Consider the following 21,488-nt stretch of genomic DNA (forward strand, 5'->3'; position numbering starts at 1 on the left):
CCTGGCTATGTCTACCGCCTGACAGCGCTGCTCCGTGAGCAAGAGTATACAGGAGAGACTGGTTTGGAGGCAGGGTCACTGACGACGCCTTATCTCGGCTGAATCACGCTTCACATAAAAATACCTGCGCCAGGGGAGCAGAAACGGAACCCAGGGGGACACGGGACTTTTCGTCGGCTCACATGTCTTAGTTGCGTTGCCCCAGCATTGGTAAACTGCGCCTGTGACGGGTTTATTTGTATTGCGCGTGTTAACACGCTCTAGCGATTTTACAGATGAAATCTGTGGAGAATGTCCTATGCGTTACTGCGCACCCACCAAATACCTCGTGCTCTAAGTACAAGAGTATATGAGGTCCATGTTGCCATGCTTGGCAGAGTGGTTCTCCTGCCCTGTCGACAGTATTCCAGGGGCACTCCGAGTGCTCAATTCCATGCGATGCTTGAGAACGTCTACAAAGTTCCCGATAGAGGAAGCGTCTGGATTTAGCACCGGTGAAAAGCTTTTGAAGGGGTACAGTGGAGATGTCGCAGCTGTGGAAACGTGACCCTGAGTTATAGCGCATACTTTCAAAATTCAGTATATGCTCTGATATGGGGCAAATCACCTTATTCCCCCGTGCCTGAATTAATTGTGTATATGAACACTGGAAGCTAGGGACATATTGTACAATACGTGTGCATACCAGGGCATGTTTCGAAGCTACCAGGGGTAAACTACGCTGGAATGTGGACATGATATTTTATTTATAGCGCGCCTATACACACGTGTTACATACATTGTAAACAAACACAGATCTCCAAGCCATCCCCGATTTATCAACAGAATAACCTCAATTAAAAAAACAACAAAAGAGAACGGGTGGACAGCTACATACTTGTGTAAAGGCTCGTTATAAATGCCATATACCTAAATAAATGTTTTAGAAAGAAAAACGTTTTGTGATTTCAAAAAAAATTCTCAATAAGTAGAAACCAGATTCGTAATTGCACTTATAGAACGGCCACCCTAAGTCTGCTAGTATTTTAAAGCATCATGTACAAAATAAAGCTGAACGTTCATTTCTTTGCTTGCATAGCAGCGGATTTAATTGTAGGCGAAAAACTCGTTATGTTATCGCTTATGTCATTTAACAACTCCGTGTCGGTGTCTGGCAAACTTCCCCGTAAACATCCATGTTAATAAGGGAGATTGAGCCGCCTCCCTTCCGGCCGTCCCTTCCAACTCTCCCGAAGGTAAGTGCAGTGATTTTCGGCCACTGTGCGGCGTTTTCTTGCAGAGCTGCGGGACGGACGGGTGTCCCCTGTAATGGGACAAACAAGCCCCCTAATCAGGTAGTGTCGGAACTCGGACCCAAAACATAACACTAGAACAGACCCACTTATACAAAACATAATTCCCGAACTTCCATGAGAACTCTGGCGTGTAATGAAGCCTGTGGGAATATCAGTGGCAGACAAGCGGGTGCTGCGGTGTCTGTGCATCGCGTGGCTAACTCCCACCTTATCTGCCCATCTGTGCCAAAGGAGCCCGGGCAGCGGCTGCAACAAGGCGACTCATTCACTGGAGGTCTCCTCTCTGCTCGGCTCCCCGTGGTGTAGAGACTGTGATGGGCTCATGCCTTTTCCTTCCTACCCGGTGTAATGTCGAAATCTGCTCAGCCGTCGAAAAATGCTTAGGGTGCTACTGCGCATGCGCTGTGTTGGTGAGCATGCGCAGTAACGACTTGCAGGAAAGCATTTTTCGACGGGCAATTTCGCCCAAGATAGCGCATTGATAGCCCATTTTCCGACGTTACACGGGCCTGTTAAGAGATCTCCCTCCCTCCCAGGGAGATGCAGAGTGAGAGGGAGGCAAATCCGAGGGGAAGCGAACTGGCAGATAGCCGGAGAAAGCTGGTTCACCGCCTATGTTTACACTCTGCAGAGGCGATGCCGTTTGATCCCCTCCCTTTTCCCCTTCAGCTGACAGGTAGGAAAAGGAGCACCTGAGAGTGGGGGAGTGGTTATGCAGAGCATTCGGGTGCTTTTAAACTCGAGTCCCGTTCTGGTTTGTTGCCCCCCCCCGCCCCCTGCCAGTGTCTCCCTGTCCCCCTTCCCCCTGCCAGTGTCTCCCTGTCCCCCCTTCCCCCTGCCAGTGTCTCCCTGTCCCCCCTTCCAGTGTCTCCCTGACCCCCTTAGTCCCGTTCTGGTTTGTTGTCCCCCCAGCCCCCTGCCAGTGTCGCCTTGTCCCCCTGCCAGTGTCTCCCTGTCCCCCCTTCCCCCTGCCAGTGTCTCCCTGTCCCCCCTTCCCCCTGTCAGTGTCTCCCTGACCCCCTTCCCCCTGCCAGTGTCTCCCTGACCCCCTTCCCCCAGCCAGTGTCTCCCTGTCCCCCCTTCCCCCTGCCAGTGTCTCCCTGTGCCCCCTGCCAGTGTCTCCCTGTCCCCCCTTCCCCCTGCCAGTGTCGCCCTGTCCCCCCTTCCCCCTGCCAGTGTCGCCCTGTCCCCCCTTCACCCTGCCAGTGTCTCCCTGTGCCCCCTGCCAGTGTCTCCCTGTGCCCCCTGCCAGTGTCTCCCTGTCCCCCCTGCCTCCCGCCAGTGTCTCCTTGTCTCAACGCCAGTGTCTCCTTGTCTCCCTGTGCCCCCTGCCAGTGTCCCCCCGCCAGTGTCTTCCTGTCCCCCCTGCCCCCTGCCAGTGCCTTCCTGTCCCAAAGCCAGTGTCTCCTTGTCCCCCCTGCCCCCCGCCAGTGTCTCCTTGTCCCCCCTGCCCCCCGCCAGTGTCTCCTTGTCCCCCCTGCCCCCCGCCAGTATCTCCTTGTCCCCCCGCCAGTGTCTTCCTGTCCCCGCCAGTGTCTCCTTGTCCCCCCTGCCCCCCGCCAGTGTCTCCTTGCCCCCCCTGCCAGTGTCTCCCTGTCCCCCTTCCCCCTGCCAGTGTCGCCCTGTCCCCCCTTCCCCCTGCCAGTGTCTCCCTGACCCCCTTCCCCCAGCCAGTGTCTCCCTGTCCCCCCTGCCAGTGTCTCCCTGTCCCCCCTTCCCCCTGCCAGTGTCGCCCTGTCCCCCTTCCAGTGTCGCCCTGTCCCCCCTACCCCCTGCCAGTGTCTCCCTGTCCCCCTTCACCCTGCCAGTGTCTCCCTGTGCCCCCTGCCAGTGTCTCCCTGTCCCCCCTGCCTCCCGCCAGTGTCTCCTTGTCTCAACGCCAGTGTCTCCTTGTCTCCCTGTGCCCCCTGCCAGTGTCCCCCCGCCAGTGTCTTCCTGTCCCCCCTGCCAGTGTCTTCCTGTCCCAAAGCCAGTGTCTCCTTGTCCCCCCTGCCCCCTGCCAGTGTCTCCTTGTCCCCCCTGCCCCCGCCAGTATCTCCTTGTCCCCCCGCCAGTGTCTCCTTGTCCCCCCTGCCCCCCGCCAGTGTCTCCTTGTCCCCCCTGCCCCCCGCCAGTGTCTCCCTGTCCCCCCCTGCCGCCGCCAGTGTCTCCTTGTCCCCCCTGCCCCCGCCAGTGTCGCCTTGACCTACTGCCCCCGCAAGTGTCTCCCTGTCCCCCCTGCCCCTGCCATTATCTCCTTGTCCCCCCTCCGGTGTGTTCCTGTCCCCCCCGGCCCCCTGCCAGTGTCGCCTTGTCCCCCCTGCCCCCCGCCAGTGTCTTCCTTTCCCCTCTGCCCCCCGCCAGTGTCTTCCTTTCTCCTCTGCCCCCCGCCAGTGTCTTCCTGTCCCCTCTGCCCCCCGGCAGTGTCTTCCTGTCCCCCCTGCCCCCGCCAGTGTCTTCCTGCCCCCCGCCAGTGTCGCCTTGACCTACTGCCCCCGTGTCTCCCTGTCCCCCCTGCCGCAGCGAGTGTCTCCTTGTCCCCCTGCCCCCCGCCAGTGTCTTCCTTGTCTCCCTTGTCTTCTCCTCCCACTCCCTCCCCTGCACTATCTTGTAGATAGTCACTTGTTTTGTTCCTCTCCTTACCGTTTTCCATTTCCCCCCCTTACCTCCCCTCCTCCCCCCCTCCTCTTGTCACTCTTGCACTGCAACAATTGTCGTCGGGCATAGCAATGTTACTGCTAGTTTTGTCTCCTTTTTTCCCCCCCTCACCTCTCCCTTATTGTTCCATGCACTTGTACTATCTGTTATGATTTGATAGTTATTTTTCACATTCTGACCTGTTTCAAGGACCTGTTTGAATGTAATTGTATTCTCCCATGTTCCCACCCTCCTTGAAGCGCTTTGAAACACATTGTGTATAGGCGCTATACAAATAATCAATCAATCAATCAATCAATATGCTGTCACGTTGAGGGTTCTACTTCCCAGGTGAGGGTAAGCAAGGTGATGTTTAACTTTCCTCTCCCCGTGCACATAATTATAGGCTCTCTACATGAGCAATGCTACATAACTGTTTCCTCAGAGGGGGGCTGGCAGACTCACATAAAATAATAAACTGGCCATCGCCGATGGCTTTTAGAAGTGAAACTATGTCATTTACACTTATACTAACATCATAGCCATTTAAGACCCCCAGTGACCTCAAAAGGGCACTACTATGTGATACGAACTTTGTTAAAGGTACTTATATAGCGCACCGTCACCAACGGAATTGGTCCCCAGGTGCTCTGGCAGATCTTCAAATGAGAAGGTGGGATGCGTTAGTAAGGTGAAGAGGGGAGGGACTAGTATAGTGAGAGGAGTGGTGTACTGTTGGCAGCTTCAACTCGGTATACACCGGGTGCTGAGCTTTGGTGCGGGTATCAGTCAGTCCGCGTGTGCTGTAGGTGCGGCTTATGTGTTGTTGCAGTGTGGTGAAGTGTGTGCGGCTTGTGCGAGAGATGGTTGTGTGAGTTTTTTTAGAAAGATACGTATGCAGAGAATTTAAGCCTATATTGGTTAGTGGGTTATATGAAATTTAACATGCTAACGTTCACGGTTCTGTTTAAGAGTAGTACTTGCTAATCTACATATTCCGTCCAAGTGTGGCACTTGCTAATCTTCCCAATAGTTATCTCGATGTAGGGCAGGATGATGATCTCCATTCTAAGTGTGGCACATGGTAACATTCAAGTTCCATCTAGGTGTGGCACGTGCTAACATTCACTTTTTCTATCTCTATGTGATGCAGGCTGATGTTAAGAATTCCATATAAGTGTGGTAACATTGGGAATTATGTTCGTAAGTAATGCAAAACAACATTTACAGTCCAGTCATGCGTAGATTTAGGTCGGAGGTCATACATTTCTCTAAATGTGCATGGTGTAAGCCTATGGCGGTGTACTTTAGCGAGAGGTATGGTAGAGTGGTGGGTGCTTTCTGGAGTAGAGTAATTGCTATACACCCTACCCAAGCCACAATTACAGTTTTAGTTGGTGTCTGTTGACTGCTTGCTTCATTGGCTTCCCCTGCTGACACCTGCAGACATGTCTTGGAGCCGCCATTGTAGGAGCCGCCCTTGTCCTTGGGGCCCTTAGCCGAAGGGGCTGCACGGGTAGGGGGCTGCTCTGCGGTGTCCTTGATGAGGGCGTGGTGCACCAATCAGGGCGGGGGGGGCATTGAGGGAGGCGGGTAGAGGGATGTTCAGGAAGCGGGTTGGGAAGGGGAGAGGGACCACGCGCCGAATGCGCTCACCGTGCTTTTAAGCACAGGTGCAAAAACGATTTTGGAGGCCACAAGAGGGCATGGTCAGGGGGCACCTACCTGATCAGCATCTCACGTCCAGAATTAGGAAAAAGATGTTCATGAAAAGATCCTGTATATCAATGTGAAGGCTGTAAATGGCTACCTTTCACCCTGCGATTGAACCCACATTATCCCTTTATCTCTCAGTATGGCAAACAGTTTGGAGCAACACAGTGCAGCTAAGTGAAAAGGGGCATCAGCCCTCAGTAAACATTGGGCTGCTCTATGTTCACATTTAGAGATTCTGGAGAATGTTAGTGCAGCTACCGCACGAAGGGATGAAAGAAAGCACTGCTTCAACATGTGCACAGAATCGCCATCTGCAACACAATCTGTGGGGATTTCATACTTTCTATGCATATGTTGACTCAGGCTTTCCTTATGGAGTCAAGTGGGGCCTGGGGGAGCCTATTGCATTTGTCTACTGCTCGTGTTTGTTTTCCTTTCCTCCTGTTTCATGTCTGCATGTATTTTAGTTTCTTTCCCTGGTGTTGTTAGCTTGTGACAATGGTTTTTTTGTGCTAGACTGCAGGCACCAGTGAGTCATTGATCATTTCCACGGGACTGCTGCTGCTGAAGTGTTTTCACATTCCCCCCCCCACCCTCTCTCATGATTAAGTATAGGCTTATATAAAATGGGGACATTGTATTATATATACCAGCACACGAGAGAGAGAGAGAGTACATGTGTTCGGAGGGCTCCTGCAGGCTGCGAACCGCAGGGCCATTCCCCGCCTGCGAATACTACAGGCCCTGCATTCAGCAACAGATAAGTGCTTTTATCTAACAAGTCAGACTATTGGTTAATTCCGGAGTGTTTATTTGGATAGAACGCAAGCAGCGTTTGGGCAAGGCAGCGCTCTCGGGAGGAGCATTGTGTTCGGGGAGTAACTGAATAGAACGCAAGCAGTGTTTGGCCAATGTAACTCTTAAAGGCATTGGGAAGTGTATGGAGTACAGAGGTGCTCACAGCTGATAGCAACTTCCGATGCACAGTAGCATGAGTGGCGGAGAACCGGCACCACAAATCGACTGCATTTGCATGCTGTAGACCGCCAGTGGGCAGTTTTGGTAGCTTGTCAAGTGTTCTGTTATACTGTTCCGCAACACAAGCTCACACGTGCTTCTGATTTCTTTGTAGCGGCGCTCCGCTGGATCAAAACGGCTTGAACATTGGGACCGCAGCTCATGGCAGACGTACCCCGCTGCACGACACAAAGCTAAGTGCCATCTTGTTTCTTTAGTTAATGTGTGTTGGTTGTGAGTTCCAACAACCAACGCATTGCATGTAACCAGTGGGTATATGATTGCAATGTACTAGTGAACCTGTTTAAGGTGTGCCGGTTGTGAGTTCAAACAATCAGCACAATGTGAGTGCGTACCCGTACCGCACCAGAGAATCCTAAAATATAATGTGCCAGGTATCAAAGCAGAATTACTAGGGCCGGAGAAGGACAGACTAGGCAGGGCTTTGGGGGGCATAGTGTGCTAGTGTGCAGGAGTGGGTGGGTGGAGCATCAGCGATTTCAGGAACCCCAGTAGGGGGGCAACAAGTCAAACCTTTTGCCTGAATCCCCTTACCCATCCATTACCTCTTCCTGATCCTCTATCCAGTTTCCATAATCACCCCTACCTATCCAATCCAGCAGACCCTAACCCTCTTTCCGCGGCGGGTCACGGGGGCCTGAGATTGTGTACAATCCAGGCACCAAGATCCAACGGGGAGGCAGGTGTACGTGCTACCTTCGCCCAAGACCAAGAAACCTGACACCCAGTCACTAAGTAGAGTAACTTGAATTACTCATATGTCCTGTCCCCTTTCCTCCATCCTTGTGGGTGATTCCACCGATCAAGACAACCGGGTGGTGCTGTGACAACCTGCCTCAAGATTAAGAAGAAGCAAGAATGTTCACCAGAACCGCCTGACCGAACGCTGCATCCCACCTGGAACTGGTATCAAGGGAATAGTGCTTACAGAAAGCAGACGAAGTGGCTCAAGTAGCCGCCTTGCTAATGACTTCTGGAAAGACCTCGTCCGGGAGGGATACATCTTCAGCGCTCTCCAAGTCTAAGTAATGCAATACCCTTTCAGCACCGACGGCGGGTTTGGAAAGAACACTGGCCGGCAGATTTCCTGGTTCAAATGGAACGGAGAGACCACCTTGGCCAAGAAGTTTGGATGAGTGCCCAAGATTACCTTGTCATTGTGGAAGGTGGTGAAGGGCTTGCACGACAGAGCCTGCAGCTCGCCGACTCTGCTTGCAGAAGTGAGCGCTGCCAACAGTATTGCCTTGAGCGTCACAAGCCTGATGTTGACCAAGGCCATTGGCTTGAAAGATTTACGCTGTAAAGCCGCCAGAACCACGCTGAGGTCCCAGACCGGGTGTGTGCCCATGAACCAGAGGAAACCGTCTGGACAACCCCTTGAGGTGAGCCTTAAGCACAGGGGTGGCCGCCAAAAAAATGCGCTCTGGGGAGTTCTTGTAGGCCCCAATGGCCACCAAATAGGTGCGACAGGTATCAACCTGGTCTCCATAGCGAGCCAGATGTGTAGAAAAGGCCAGTATGTCGTCCAGGGTGCAGGTGAGTGGGGTCCAGCCCCTTGTCGTGAGCCCAGTGGCAGAACATGGTCCACCTACTCTTGTACTGAGAACACGTGGAGGGCCTCCTGGATGATTTCCCAGTTGTCGTACGAAAACTGGGAGTGGGGCAGTCTACGCTTATCAGGAGCCAGGCCAAGCAGGCCAGCTGGCTGGGTCCGGGTGCTCCCAACGCCCTGCTGCGTCAGGAAGCCCCTGCAGGGGTGTGGGAAATGGACAGGCCCCTGGGGGCGCAACAGCAGCAGGTCGGAGAACCAAGCCCTCGACAGCCAGTGAGGGGGGGGCGATTAGGAGGAGGCTGCAGTCTACTGAGGCTCAAAATGTGCAGAGGGTCCGCTGGAGCAATGGAGGAGGAAACGGATAGCAACTGCCAGCAGAGTTGGAACGTGTCGCCCAGAGACCCCTGGCCCCACCCCGCCCATGAAGCGAAGAGGGGGCACTTGGAATTCAGAGGAGATGCAAATAAGTCCAGATCTGGGAACCTCCATTTCTGGAATAGGGGCAACAAACAGTTGATGTGTAATTCCCATTCGTAGGTGTTTAGCCCGAGGCGGCGGAGATGTTCAGCTTCCGCATTGTTGTCCCCCGGGGGATGGACCGCAGATATCCATGTCCCCTCCAACTGGGTCCCTCCCAGATTGACACTGCCTCCATGCACAGGAGGGGAGAGGGGGTGACGCCCTGCTTGTTCAAGTAGAACATCGTCGTGGAATTGTCGGTCCTGACCAGACCCGCGTCGCCCCTGATGACGAGTAGAAAAGCCAGGCCTACCACTTTGAGATGCAGCAGATTGATATGCAGGAGGGCCTCCGTTCTGGACCATGCGCCATGAATCAAATGGCCATCTAGGGTAGCCCCCCAGCCCGAGAGGGAGGAATCTGTCACTACCAGAGTGGGCTCTGGCTGGGTGAACGGGGCTCCCACTGCCACATTGCACTTCTTTCTTTTCTTGAGAACTATCCCACACCCTTTTTGTATTAGTTGTGAGGTTTGGCAATAGGTTTCTTAGTATAGGCCCTTTTTATTTTATTAAACTTTTATTTAGCTTGACAACACAGAAGAGGCAGAATCCCAACAGGGGCAGACGTGACAATTGCAGTGATACTGTCAGATTTCAACATTGTACATTGCTTTGCGGGTATGAGCAGAGGGGCGCAACAACACAGGAGCAATTTGGGTAATCAAAAGTTCAGGCCATGGTGGAGGTGGAAGAAGATGAAGTAAGAGATGCACCATCAGAGTCTGTAGCTATGGAGGCCATATAAGAGCAGAATCTCAGCCATATGTTCCTGGGCCTGGAATGCGTCGGCTGTTGATTAGCCCAGACCTCTTCTTTGTCAATTGCCCAGGTGACTGCCCTAAGCCATTGCGAGTGTGAGGGTGGACCAGGGCGGAGCCAGCATAGTAAGATGCAGTGGACAGTGAGTAACATACAGAGGCCCGCCAGCTTTTTGGAGTCACGACTCAAGTCCGGGAAGTCATGAAAGAGACGCAATGCAGGGGATGGAGCTACTGTGCAGTCCAAAATGACAGTCATAGTAGTACATATCTCCTCCCAGTACTGCGCTAGTTTAGGACAGGACCAGATCATGTGTATGTATGTGGCGCTGTCGGTTCCGCACCTGGGGCATCTGGGGGAGTGGTCCTTGGACATGCGGTGCAACTGAATCGGAGTGAGGTGATACCTGTGCAGGACTTTGAACTGGATTCATTTGAATCAGGAGTTAAAGGACACATTGTGGGTGCGCGCACACATGAGATTCCAGCGTTGGTCGGACATCACCCCCCCAAGTCCTCTGCCCATTTATGTTTCAGTTTGTCGCGGGGGGGGGGGTCTATCTGGCCTGTAGAGGGCATATAGTCTGGATACCTTCCCCCTAAAGGAGTTGAAGCTGCATAGCTCCGCAACTACTGGGTCGTTGGGAGGTAGCGCAGGGAAGTCAGGGTATGTGATTTTAAGAACTCTGCGGAGGGAGGAGTATTGGAGCCACGCGGATGGTTTCTGTCTAAGGATGGTTGGAAGATCCGACCACTCAACAAAACCACCACTCTCAAAGATGTCCCGGATTGCCTCGTAGCCTGTTTCAGCCCACCGTTGTATGATGGATGATGGTAAGTATGGGACCCCTGGGAGGAAATTCCACAGTGGTAGATCGCCGTGGAATGGATAGGATGTGCCTGATAGCACATTCCTAGCCCACCCTAAAATCTGGAAACTAACAGGCTCTAGTGACTCTAACATGATCGGCAATGGGGAGAGAATCAAGGAGTGGACGTCTCGGCCACTGGCTGCCATTCTCTCGAGTCTAACATGCGGAGGGGGATCCTGTGTGTTAAACCAGTGTGAGGCGAAGTGGGCCTGCGCCACCAGCCAGTATTTGAGAAAATCTGGGGCACTGAATCCGCCGCTTTACATGGGGGTGGACAATGTTGCAAGTTTTAGTCGGACTGCCCCAGAATGCCACAGATAAGTGTTAATAGTGCGGGTCAACGCTTGGAAAAAGCAGTCTCCCCGGCAACAGGGGCAGATTGATTAACTTATATAAAAGTTGGAGTACGACCATCTTTAGAACCCCCCAATTCGACCTGCCAGGGAAATTGGAACTCTCACCCAGCCAGAAGCCTTTTCAGAGAGTTTCGTGAGTTACTGATAGTTCTCCTGGAGAAATGTCTCAGGACGGCCAGTCACCTCTATACCGAGGTAAGTAAATTTCGATTGGGACCAAGTGAACCCCATAAGATCGGGAGGGGAACGTGTGCATTCAGTGAGTGGGAACAGGGTGGATTTGGAGCAGTTTACTTTGAGTCCAGAAACACGCCCAAAGTGGACAACGTCTTCCAGTATCGGGGCAAGGTTGATAGCGGGAGACCGGATATAGAGCTGGGCATCGTCTGCATATAAAGAGATGATATCCGCTTGGCCTGCTGTTCGTGACCCTCTGCGAGGGTGCCACTGGCGCATCTTATCAGCAAACGGTTCCATAGCTATAGCAAATATTAAGGGGGAAAAGGGGCAGCCCTGCCTCGTACCTCTGGCGATTCGAAATAGGGATGAGCATCTGTCCTCAGTACGGACCCTAGCCACCGGATCTGAGTAAAGTAGCCCGACCCATGAACGAAAACTGGGCCCAATTTTACATTTTCCGAGGACCCGCCAAAGGTACTTCCAGAACACGGAGTCGAATGCTTTTTGCATGTCCAGTGTAGCAACTACAGCTTGCACGTTCGGGTTAATTCTACTAATAATATCAAGTTCAGAGAGGTGGAGCGCCCTGGAATAAATCCTGCTTTATCGGGGTGAATGATGTGTGACATGAAGGGGGCCAAGCGTAAGGCTAGCAATTTGGCAAAAATGTTGGGGACGGTACGAGCCACAGGGGTTGGGGCCTTGCTAGGTTTAAGTAGAACCGTTATTATGGCTTCCCGGAGAGAAGGGGGGAGCCTACCCACTACGCATGCTTCTTCCCATAGGGCCATCTAGTGAGGTATTGGGAGGGATTTGAAGTGTTTGTAAAAATCTACTGGAAGGCTGTCCGAGCCCGGGGATTTACCAGATGACAGCGAATCGATGGCATCTGAGAGCTCCTCCGCAGTAAACGGCCTCTCGAGAGAGCTATTAGTTTCAGAGGAGAGGACTGAAAGGGGAAGGCCGTCTAGGTAAGCATCGATCTCCGCTGTTGGGACGCTCTCATCCTCTGACTAAAGGGCTTCATAGAATACCAGGAACTCAGTGTTAATATCCTGTGGGAGTGTGGCTAGAGTGCCGTCTGCTCTCTCGATAGCGGGGATGTTGGGGGATCCAAACTCTCGACGGATGAGTCTGGCTAAGAGTCGGCTTGGCCGTTTGCCCTCCCCGTATTTTCTCACGAGCTGGGGGTTGTCGAGGAATTTCACCTTGCGTTCCGCATGAGTATGAGACACATCAAGTTCCGTACCTAAAGACGCGAGGATCTCAGGAGATGGAAGGAGAGCGTATTGGGACTCGATGGACATGAGGGCCGATTCACTTTTGCGGATATGTACTCAGATCGCTTTCAGAATACCACTTTCCTTGGAGATGGCGATACCCCTGATGTAGGCTTTAAATGGCTCCCAAAGGGTGGATTGTGTAAGTGTTATTTTCAAAAAGTCTTCAATGGGAGTCTCTAGCTCTGAGCTAAAGGCTGTATCGAGCAAGGAGTGTGGTTTCATTTTCCACTGCCGAGTTCCATCGTAGTCTGGACCCCAGCAGAGAGGGAGAGAGAGTCACCGCGGAGTGGTCGGAAAGAGTTCTAGGGAGAATCGATTGCTGTGAAACGTTTCTTATCAGCATGTCTGATATCAGCCATCTGTCAATCCTAGAATGTGAGTCGCGAACCGGGGAATAGAAGGAGTATGTTTGGGAGTCAGGGTATAAGTCTCCATACGTCTACTATAGCCAGTCGGGGAAGCGATGATAGAATGGTGTAGGCTGCTTTTGAGAGTTGGCGGGGTCTGGAGCCCGATCTGTCCAGGTCCACGTCTAGTATTGTATTGAAGTCGCCCCCCACAGTATCGGGACCATAGGGAAGCTGCCTATCAGGGAGGCTAAGTGGAGGTAAAATTCGGGGTCGTCTACATTGGGACCATAGATGTTCAATAACACCAGTTCTTTATTTTGTAGGACACCATGAAGCAATACATATCTACCCAGTGGGTCGACCTGCGAAGATTTACCAGTAAATTTGAGGCTTTTATAGATCAGTGTCATAACCCCCCGACTCTGGGCAGAATAGTTGTTGTAATATCTTTGGGGACCCCAACCTTTGGAGAATTTTCCACAGTGTTCAGCATATGCGTGTGTTCCTTGTAAAAGAAGGATTTTCACTTCATGGCGTGCAATTGTAACTGTCGCATTTTCCTATAATTCCCCAGCCCCCGCACATTCCAACTCATGAGTATCACATTATTGTCGCCCATTGGAATAAGAGCACTGCATAGGTTTTGAAGTTCGGAGAGGTGATAACCTAGGGCCTGAAGGCTGGGCTAGATGAGCGAGCCCCCTCTCAGTACGCGACTGACCTGGCATTGGCCCGCACTCCGCCTTCTTCATGAACATCAAGCCTTTTTTTACCATAACGCCCATCCCAACCGACCCCCACCCACATCCCTCCCCCAATCAGAGGAATGACAACCCCATAACCAAATCCAAACCAATGGCATCAACGCCTGGGGGCCTGTGTGCTGGCCTGGCGGCGATACCCTGGGCTGGGGGCTCATGAAGGATAGAGAGGTGCATCAAAAACCGTTAACATGTAGTTTAAGAGGTTACTAATGACGGGGAGATCAAGACATCGTAGAGCCAGAGTGAACTGTAGACACATGACAGAAGGATGGATCTCCTGCGCCCATGGGACGGGGGCGCCCCTCCCGATAGGTGATTAAAAGTCAACAAAGTGATGAGGCCATGAACTTTCAACCTGGAAAGTGATTGTGTATGAATTTTGAGGCTTCTTCCGGGATTGTGAAAAAGAAAACCTGGTTATAGTGTTCATTTCGTAGTTTGGTGGGATACAGCATGGAATATTTAACCTCCAGGTCACGCAGCCTCTTCTTGACTGCCAGGAAGGTTTTGCGTTCCTGTTGAACCGCCACTGAGAAGTCTGGGTATAAGTGGATCCTAGAGGACCCCAAGAAAAGATCCCATTTGGCACTCGCTACCCTAAGGAAGGCGTCACGATCCCGAAAGTTAAGCATCCTGGCTATGATGGTGCGCGGGAGCGCGGCAGGTCTGGGTTTTGCTGATAAAGCTTGATGGGCTCTTTCAATTGCGAACTGTGTCGAGAGCCTGGGAGAATCAAGAAGTGTGAGTAGAGTGCGCTTTATGTAGTCTTCCATGGGTTCCTTGATACCGTCCTCGGGGACCCCAATTATGCGGAGGTGATTGCGTCTAGAGCGCGATTCGAGGTCCTCATTTTTTTTGGCTACCTCCAGCACGCGTCTAGATAATGAGGAGACTTACGCCCAGAGAGAGCCCAAGTCGTCCTCCGTAGCGCCCACCCTCGTTTCAATTTCAGCAACTCGGTTGTCGGTTTTTTCAATGTGCGCTGTGATCGAGGATATGGAGCCATTCATGTCATCCAGTTTGGAGTGCAAAGTGGTGAACCCTTCGCAAATATATTCCAGCATTTTCTGTGATTCTATGGAGTCTGGAGGAGTTGAAGTGGTGGGTTCCGGCTCCGGTGCCTCCTCTGCCTGTTTAGACAGTGTTTTAGTAAACATGTTGATGGAGCTCTGTTTTTTCCCTGCGCCCTTAGTCATAATGTGGACTGGGGGAGAGTCTGCAGACTTGGGAGACCAGTATGTGGAGAGTGATCGCAAGGGTGAGTGAGGGTGACTGAATAGGGCCTAGCCGGTCGCAGTTGGTCGGAAGGAGCTTGACCCCTTATTAGCTTGTGGGTGTCCAGAGTATACAGCGACGGGCCTGGTCGGCGGCCCGAGTCGCCAGGCCAGTTGGCAAGTATGTAGATGCACAGGGAGCCCGGTGACAGGAATGCCCAGGCGGAACCAACCAGTGATGTTCCAAGTTAGAGCGCAGATCCTGGGGACCTCAGTAGACAAGGGAGCGCTATGGTCCAAGGAGTTTGTGGTCTCTGGCGTATCAGGGAGGTTGCCCAGTAAGCAACTGTGAGACGTCAGGTGATCGAGGTGGGAAAGGGGTCGCTGGGTGGCTAGGGTGAAGAGGACTTTCTGGAGCTCAGTTAGCGCATCACAGTTGCTGGTCGGTGGGAGCTCTCAGTATGCGTGGCTCGGCCACACCAGCGACCGTTCCCCGGGTGTCATGATGCCTACCCCCGGGGACCCAGACCATGTCCAGCAACCCCGGAAGCAGGCATCAAGTTAACCCCAAGCAAGCCCAACAACCCCCGCTAGGGGCTATTTGGGTGCAGTCCTGGCGCCTATGGCGCCAGGCTCATATGGAGTCAGTCCTGGCGCCATAGGCGCCAGGCTCATAGATTAAAACTTACCTGATGCAGACCATGCTGCAAACTTACCTGATGCAGACCATGCTGCCTGAGCTCCAAGCCAAACGAGGCTTGGAAGGGACGATTTTACCTAGGGACTATTTTTTACTCGGGTGGGGCTGAGGAGGAATACTTACCTGGGACTACTTTGGAGGCTATTTAAACCACGTTCGAAGAACAGCACACGCTTCGCGTTATTCTGCATCCAGCAGCGTAACGCTCACCGTGCCTGCAAGTCTGCATCAGTCTTCTGCCACGCCCGCCTGGAGTTTGGAGCTCCTAGAAAAAGGGAGAAAGAAGGAGAAAAGGTTAGAACAAGAGCAATACCTTTGATCTTTACCTGAATTCCCGATCCATCGCGCCTTCGAGCTGGAAGAAAGAAGTTGTTTTATGCGCGCTGCCTCGCCTGCTGCAGTGCCGCGCTGAACTCACCGGCCTTCGCTGCATCTTCACATTTCACCGCATCCTCCTGCATGTTCCCGCCGCACTCCGGCACCTAAGGAGAAGACAAGAACAGCAAGGTGAGCCAAGGGAATACACAGAGGAATACCCCCTATAGACTTACCCCTTATTTTACCACCGCGGGTATTATTCTTCTTCACGGGTCGGCGCAGCTTCCACTGCATCCTAGCCGAACCCCGGCCCCTAAGGGGAAACAAAAGGACAGCAAGGTGAAACAAGGGACTAACAAGGGAAACCCTCCTCACCACAAAAGACTTACCTGATTTTACTGCCGGAGGCATTATTCCCCGAGACTTCATACTTTCTCTCAGCGCCTGAATAAGGGAGAAAGCAACAGGTTACATATGGACATAATTTTTTCGAACTGTGTTGGATAATACAAATCCTTACCAGAACATTACCGGTTGCCACGAGGAACTCTTCAGTAGGGTCAAGCTGCAACCTGCAAGGAATCGGACAAGAGTGAAAGTCAGGCATTTGAACTCTTACGAACTACATGCTTACGGCGTCCTGCTAGGAATATCGGAATCAATATTCTCCTGGAACTCACCAATTCCTTCGAGCCAGTGAAATAACTGGTTATCTACGCGCCCCTGCGCTCAATGCAGGATGGAGAGCTCATCTTTTTAAATCATCAGGCGAGACTATAAGAGGGGACATCCAAGGTGATCAGTGGGGAGAACAGCGGGGTGGGGGGATTTACGCTCAACTCCACGGGTGTTTAATTCCCTTTCTCCATTTGCAGAAGAATATTCCTACGGGCCAAGCAAACAAAGCTAAATGGGCCAGTCCAGTCCGTCATCTCGGCCCTACGCGTCAAATTGGTGGAGGTCACAGCAGTCCAGTCCAGATCGACGCCTCTGTTGGAGCCAGGTGAGCGTAACACCGGGTTGTAGGGCGAGTGGGTGGTGTAGATAGTTTAAGCTTTGTGCAACCTGGCCAGACTCCACACACACTGCATCCGAGTGGCCCCCCCTGTTGAGGTTCGCAAGGCAGGAATTCTGCAGGTGGGCGAGGGTGGAGAAGCCCAGGGATCCAGAGCCCTCTATCAACAAGCTCTATCAGAGCCACCTATTTCTGGGCTATTGCAGAGGGATGGGAGCCTTCACTGTCGCAGCAGTATGAACTGGGATGGGGTTGTTGAGGCTTGATCAGCGCCTGAGCAGGGTGTGATCTTCAATGTTGAGTAAGTATAGGGCCGCCCACCATCAGCGCACCCAGAGGCCAATGACCATTCAGTTGTGCCCCCTATGGCCCAAGTTGGCGGCTCGTGGAGCTCGAACTCCTGTGCAGCCGCGGGAGAAACACAGATTGTGGGGGAGTGAATGAGCACCCCCGCCGCACAGCAGCACCCCCGGCAGGGGCAGGACAGGCCGCAGCGAGGCTCGCAGTGTCCCCAGGTGGGGGGGGGCCAGCCCAGGGAAAACGAAGCCTCAGCTGTGGTTGCCAGATCCAGGCCCACCCGCCCCCAGGGACTCACCGTCTGTGTCGTGGGCTCCGGGCTCCACCCGTCCAGGGCCGCAGGAGGGGGGGGCACCCCACCAAGTGTGTAGATGTTAGGAAGGCTGCGGCAGGCGCCCCCCCACCAGCACACCCCGGCCCGGAGCAGCGGCAGAGCAGACCCGCTCAGCGCCAGAAGGGTCGAGTGCGGCAGCAGTCCACGCTGCACACCAGAAGCCGCAGGTTCCAAGGGTCGGGGTTCGATGTCGCTGCAACCGTAGCAGCCCCTAGGGAAGTTCTGTACACCCCCCCACCCCTGGGCGCAGAGGATCCGGCTTGATCAGTGCTGGGGAATCCAATCAGGCGGGCACAGAGCGCCTCCCCCACAGCAGGCCGCAGATGCCCGGCCCTAGCAGACACTCCCACGGAAGCGTCAGTCGGATCAGGCCGATGCCGACTCCCAGTCCACCAACAGCCGCCCAAAGCTCCGTAACGGAGCCGGCTCTCGTCTCCAGACCCGGCTGATAATTAGACAGGGTGCATGGGAGTAATCTGTTGATGTCCCCTCGGTAGACTACGGTGCACCAACGCTGATTTCCACAAGAATAATGCCTCCCAGCACAGAGCCTTCACTTAGGTGGTCATCTTCACCGAGCGCAACAGCGCCGCCCAGGCCCTTTTTATTTGACACAACGCCATTAGGACTGCCTATTTTCATTTGATGGTCGACGCTTACTCCCATTGTAGATTTAAGTTTAGATTAGATGTTTTTCCAACCTGCATACAGTTTAATAAACACCCTTGAACTGTGAGCACTTGTCTGTCTTTACTGTTGACACCATGAGTTCCTTACACTACCCTCAAACAAGCCTGGGTGTTCTTGGGTAATGCAAAAATCCTGTAGTAGAGGTCGGAGCCCATATCTGACTGAGGAACCGGCTCCAACACCTGCATGTCCAAAAGAAGAAGGATCTCCCGCAACAGTGCCGGGGACCCTCTCTGAAGCAGAGGAGAAGAGGGTAGAGGAAAAAGAAGAGGAAGACAGAAGCCAGTGCAGCTGCGAAGAGAGCCAGCCGGCCCCCACCAGCGAGCTGTGTTACCTGACCATCACGTCATTGCTTCTTGGCGTCCGAGGTAGGAACGGAGGAGGAGGAGCGGAAAAAGTGGTGCAAAGTCCTCTGCTGCTTCCTCCTGTGGTCGCTGGGGGATCAGTCAGGCTGCAGCGTATCATGGTCCCTGAACCCCTTCAAGCTGCTGAAGGAGCAGGGTTTGAAGTCGGACCTGCCCTGGGTTTGAGGGAAGGACTTCTGCCCAGGTTTGGTCAGGATGGCCAGGGACTTGGCAGTTTGCGTTGAGGTCTTCTTTACTGTCAGCTTGTCATCGGTGGTCGAATGAAAGAGGTCCGTCCCTTCGAACTGAAGGTCTAGACTCCTCTCCTTTACATCTAAGGAGAACCTTGTGGCAAGCATCTACGCCGTCCACCTCCTCTAGACCCCCAGGCAGAGGCATCTACTGGCTGTGTCGATGTGCGAGACCAAAGACCCCATGAGGTCCTGCGCAACTGCGCAGGTCTCTGTCAGCCTGGCTTTAATAGAGGCCTGTCTCTCCGGGTGTATGTTGGGCAGGAACTCCCCCGATCTCTCGCCACAGCTTCTAGTTCACCGTGGCTAGAAGGGTATCAGCGTTGGCCTGTCGCAAGTGCAGCCCAGCGTTGAGATAACAACATCTCCTGCCGAATAGACTCGAGGGCCCTGTCCTCCTTGGATAGACAGGTAGAGGCGGCCCCTGCTGTGGACGACAACGAGGATGGCTTGGAATACAAAGAGGCTGCCGCCACAACTGAAGAGTGTGGTTGAGGGTGGGAGGCCAGGAGGACTGGTTCCCCATCCAGTAGCCTAAAGCGGCTGTCCAATTTCTTGTTCATCTGGGCTTTGGCCTGGGGCTTCTCACAGAACTTTTTAGCCACGAAAGGACATCTTTCTGAAGGGGAATGCCTGATCGGATTGTGGCGCGTGGGCCAGGACCTCCGCCAACACCCCTGATTCCAATCAGACCAGGAATGAGCAACAGGTATAAGATAGCACCTGCATCCTTAATAGGAATCTGAGCTTCACACACACACAGACACACACAGACTATAAAAGGGAAAAATCACAATTTTAAAGCAAATGCTGGAGGTACCACGTATGCATTATTCACTACCTGCAAAGCAGAATGCTGGATAAATTGCAATAAGGCACGCAAAAAGGATGTAGCTTAACATTCAAAGTCCTGCAGACAAGCACTGGTCAATGATCTGTTATTTGCTTACAAATTGCAAGCCCCCCCAGCCCCTGCCCACAAGCATCCAGCATGATGAAGGGCAACCCTCTGAAGAGTGGGGCAGGGAACAAAAGTATAAATTGGTCCATCCGTCATCTGATCATAATCCAACAGTCAGTACACCACACAAAGTTTGCGATGAAGAGTAAATCCTGGGTAACAAAGGAGACCGCTTTGCACACTCCCTGAAGAAACACCTGTTGCTCCATAAGTGCTTCAACAAAATTTAGGGCATAATCAGCGTACACCCGGTGAATAGAAATCCAGAACAAAAAAGCAGCCAGTTGAAGCAAAGAACTTTGCCAATTTTCCAACCAGCTCATATATTGTGGACAGATCCAACAATATGAGCCCACTAGGGCAAAGGGCATTCAACAGTCTGAAGAAGCTGGCAAATCAAGGGTTAGTAGGCTACCATGCTTTCCTGAACAGGATAGTGAACCGCAGAGATTGACGTTCTAAGCATTACTGATGCAGTATGCAAAACCACACCAAAAAAGCAAGTCTAATGATTTTACCACAGCAACCACACCGACGGCCATACAAGAAAGATCTCTACATGGACAGCAATACACCCAGAAGACCAGACTGAAGCATACCAATTTCTAGTCCCAGTCCTTGGATCAAATGTTCTTAGGCAAAGGGAGCTCTGTGGCTCAGGTCGGCGACGGCTGTCCGGTGTTTCTCTTTGATCTCCTCGGCAGTCCCCTTCTCCGGTCGGCAGCCTTTCGTAGGTCTGTCTACCAGGGAGCTTTGGCAAAGATCGGCTTGTGCACAATGGCCCCTTGTAGCTTGGGAAGAGATCTCCTAGCCAGGCCCTCTCTTGGATCAGTTCCTTGAAGGCACAGCAGCTTTCAGATTAGCGAAGGACAGCAGCAGCAGTTCTTCTTCCAGTGGGCTTCAAAGGTAAGCATCGGTTTCAACTTCAGCTTCTGAACTGCGTCAGTTTCGATGTCAGTTTCTACTTCAGCTTCTGAGCGATTTCTAGTAGTGAAAGGCCCCCAGATATACTGTTGATCTCCCATTCATTCTGCTGGGTCACACTCAGGCAACCAATCACTCAGAAGGGCAGTCAGGCAGCCAATCAGGCGCACAGTGCATTCAGGCCATTCTTCTCCATCCAGACACTCACAACACAGAATGTGGATTCGGCCAAGTACCATGCCATTCAGCACTACACACTGCATCCAAACCAGTTTTGGCAGGGCTGTCTCAGCCATTGTGTCAAACGCCAGATACTAGACACCCATAACACAGAGTGCGTATTCGTCACACACTCCATTCACCTAGGTCCCACCCCAAGGGCGTACCCACAACATACAGTGATTGGGAAGGCTCCAGCCAGTCTGGCCTGGACTTCCCCCACAATACCATATATGGAACTTCCACCCAACAGCCAGTCGGGGAGAAGGGACAGAGTCAGGGCTTCCTGTGACTTTGGGAAAAGTAAGGTAACAGGCGATAGAAAGCAAGAGGCCACCGGGGCCATCTTGTTTCCTAACAGGAAACCACTGATTCCAATGACAGGGCCTGGGCATCCCAAAATGGACAATCAACCGTAAATGTGTACGCCCCCTTTGGTTTGACGGTAGTCCATAGTGCTAAGTGCCATCTCCGGGCTTCGTTATCCTTGGTGTCATGAGTCAGTGCTGCACTGCGTGCTTCTGTTCAGTCCTCGGGGCACCTCCCCTGTAGTAGCTCGATCAGAGGCTATCCTGCTATACCCAAGAGGCGCATGTTCCTTGGACACCAAGCACCCCTCGATCCTTCCTGTAGGAACTCCAATAACCTTGACCAGTCTGTGCAGAACCCTTTTGTATGCTCTCACAATATCTCTCTATTTTGGGGCAGTCCCACCTATGTGGCGCCACGTTCCCTCCCTTCCACATTCCCTCCAACAGAATTTCGATTCCCCCAGGTCAATTTTGTGGAGTCTTTAGGGCGTTGGGTGCCAATGGAAAAGCAGTTTTACCCAGATTTCCCGAATTTGGAGGGATCTCGTGAGCTTGGGAATGCTCACCCATAGTTTCGACCATTCGCTCTTTTCTATTGGCCTCGGAGGG

General features: G+C 52.8%; 1 protein-coding gene and 1 long non-coding RNA gene across 7 annotated transcripts in view; one reads left to right on the top strand and one right to left on the bottom strand.

Moving 5' to 3' along the window:
• LOC138526332 (interleukin-1 receptor type 1-like) overlaps positions 1 to 1,712 on the bottom strand; it is a 309,422-nt gene extending 307,710 nt beyond the window's left edge. For 2 of the 6 annotated variants that reach the window (XM_069636942.1, XM_069636940.1), the window contains exon 1: positions 1,503 to 1,652. The gene's annotated coding sequence lies outside the window, so the exon portion shown is untranslated. Of the gene's footprint in view, positions 1 to 1,502 lie in introns of all 6 variants that reach the window. The other 4 variants (XM_069636943.1, XM_069636944.1, XM_069636945.1 and 1 more) reach the window with 4 other exon arrangements.
• Positions 1,699 to 20,715, top strand: LOC138526334 (uncharacterized). The gene is made up of 2 exons (XR_011283559.1): positions 1,699 to 1,971; positions 6,760 to 20,715. It is a non-coding gene; the product is annotated as an uncharacterized lncRNA (long non-coding RNA).
• Positions 20,716 to 21,488: the final 773 nt, after the last annotated feature.

Source organism: Ambystoma mexicanum, chromosome 7p (genome assembly GCF_040938575.1).
Source record: "Ambystoma mexicanum isolate Mex_15411 chromosome 7p, UKY_AmexF1_1, whole genome shotgun sequence".
In the NCBI taxonomy this organism is placed as follows: Eukaryota; Metazoa; Chordata; class Amphibia; order Caudata; family Ambystomatidae; genus Ambystoma; species Ambystoma mexicanum.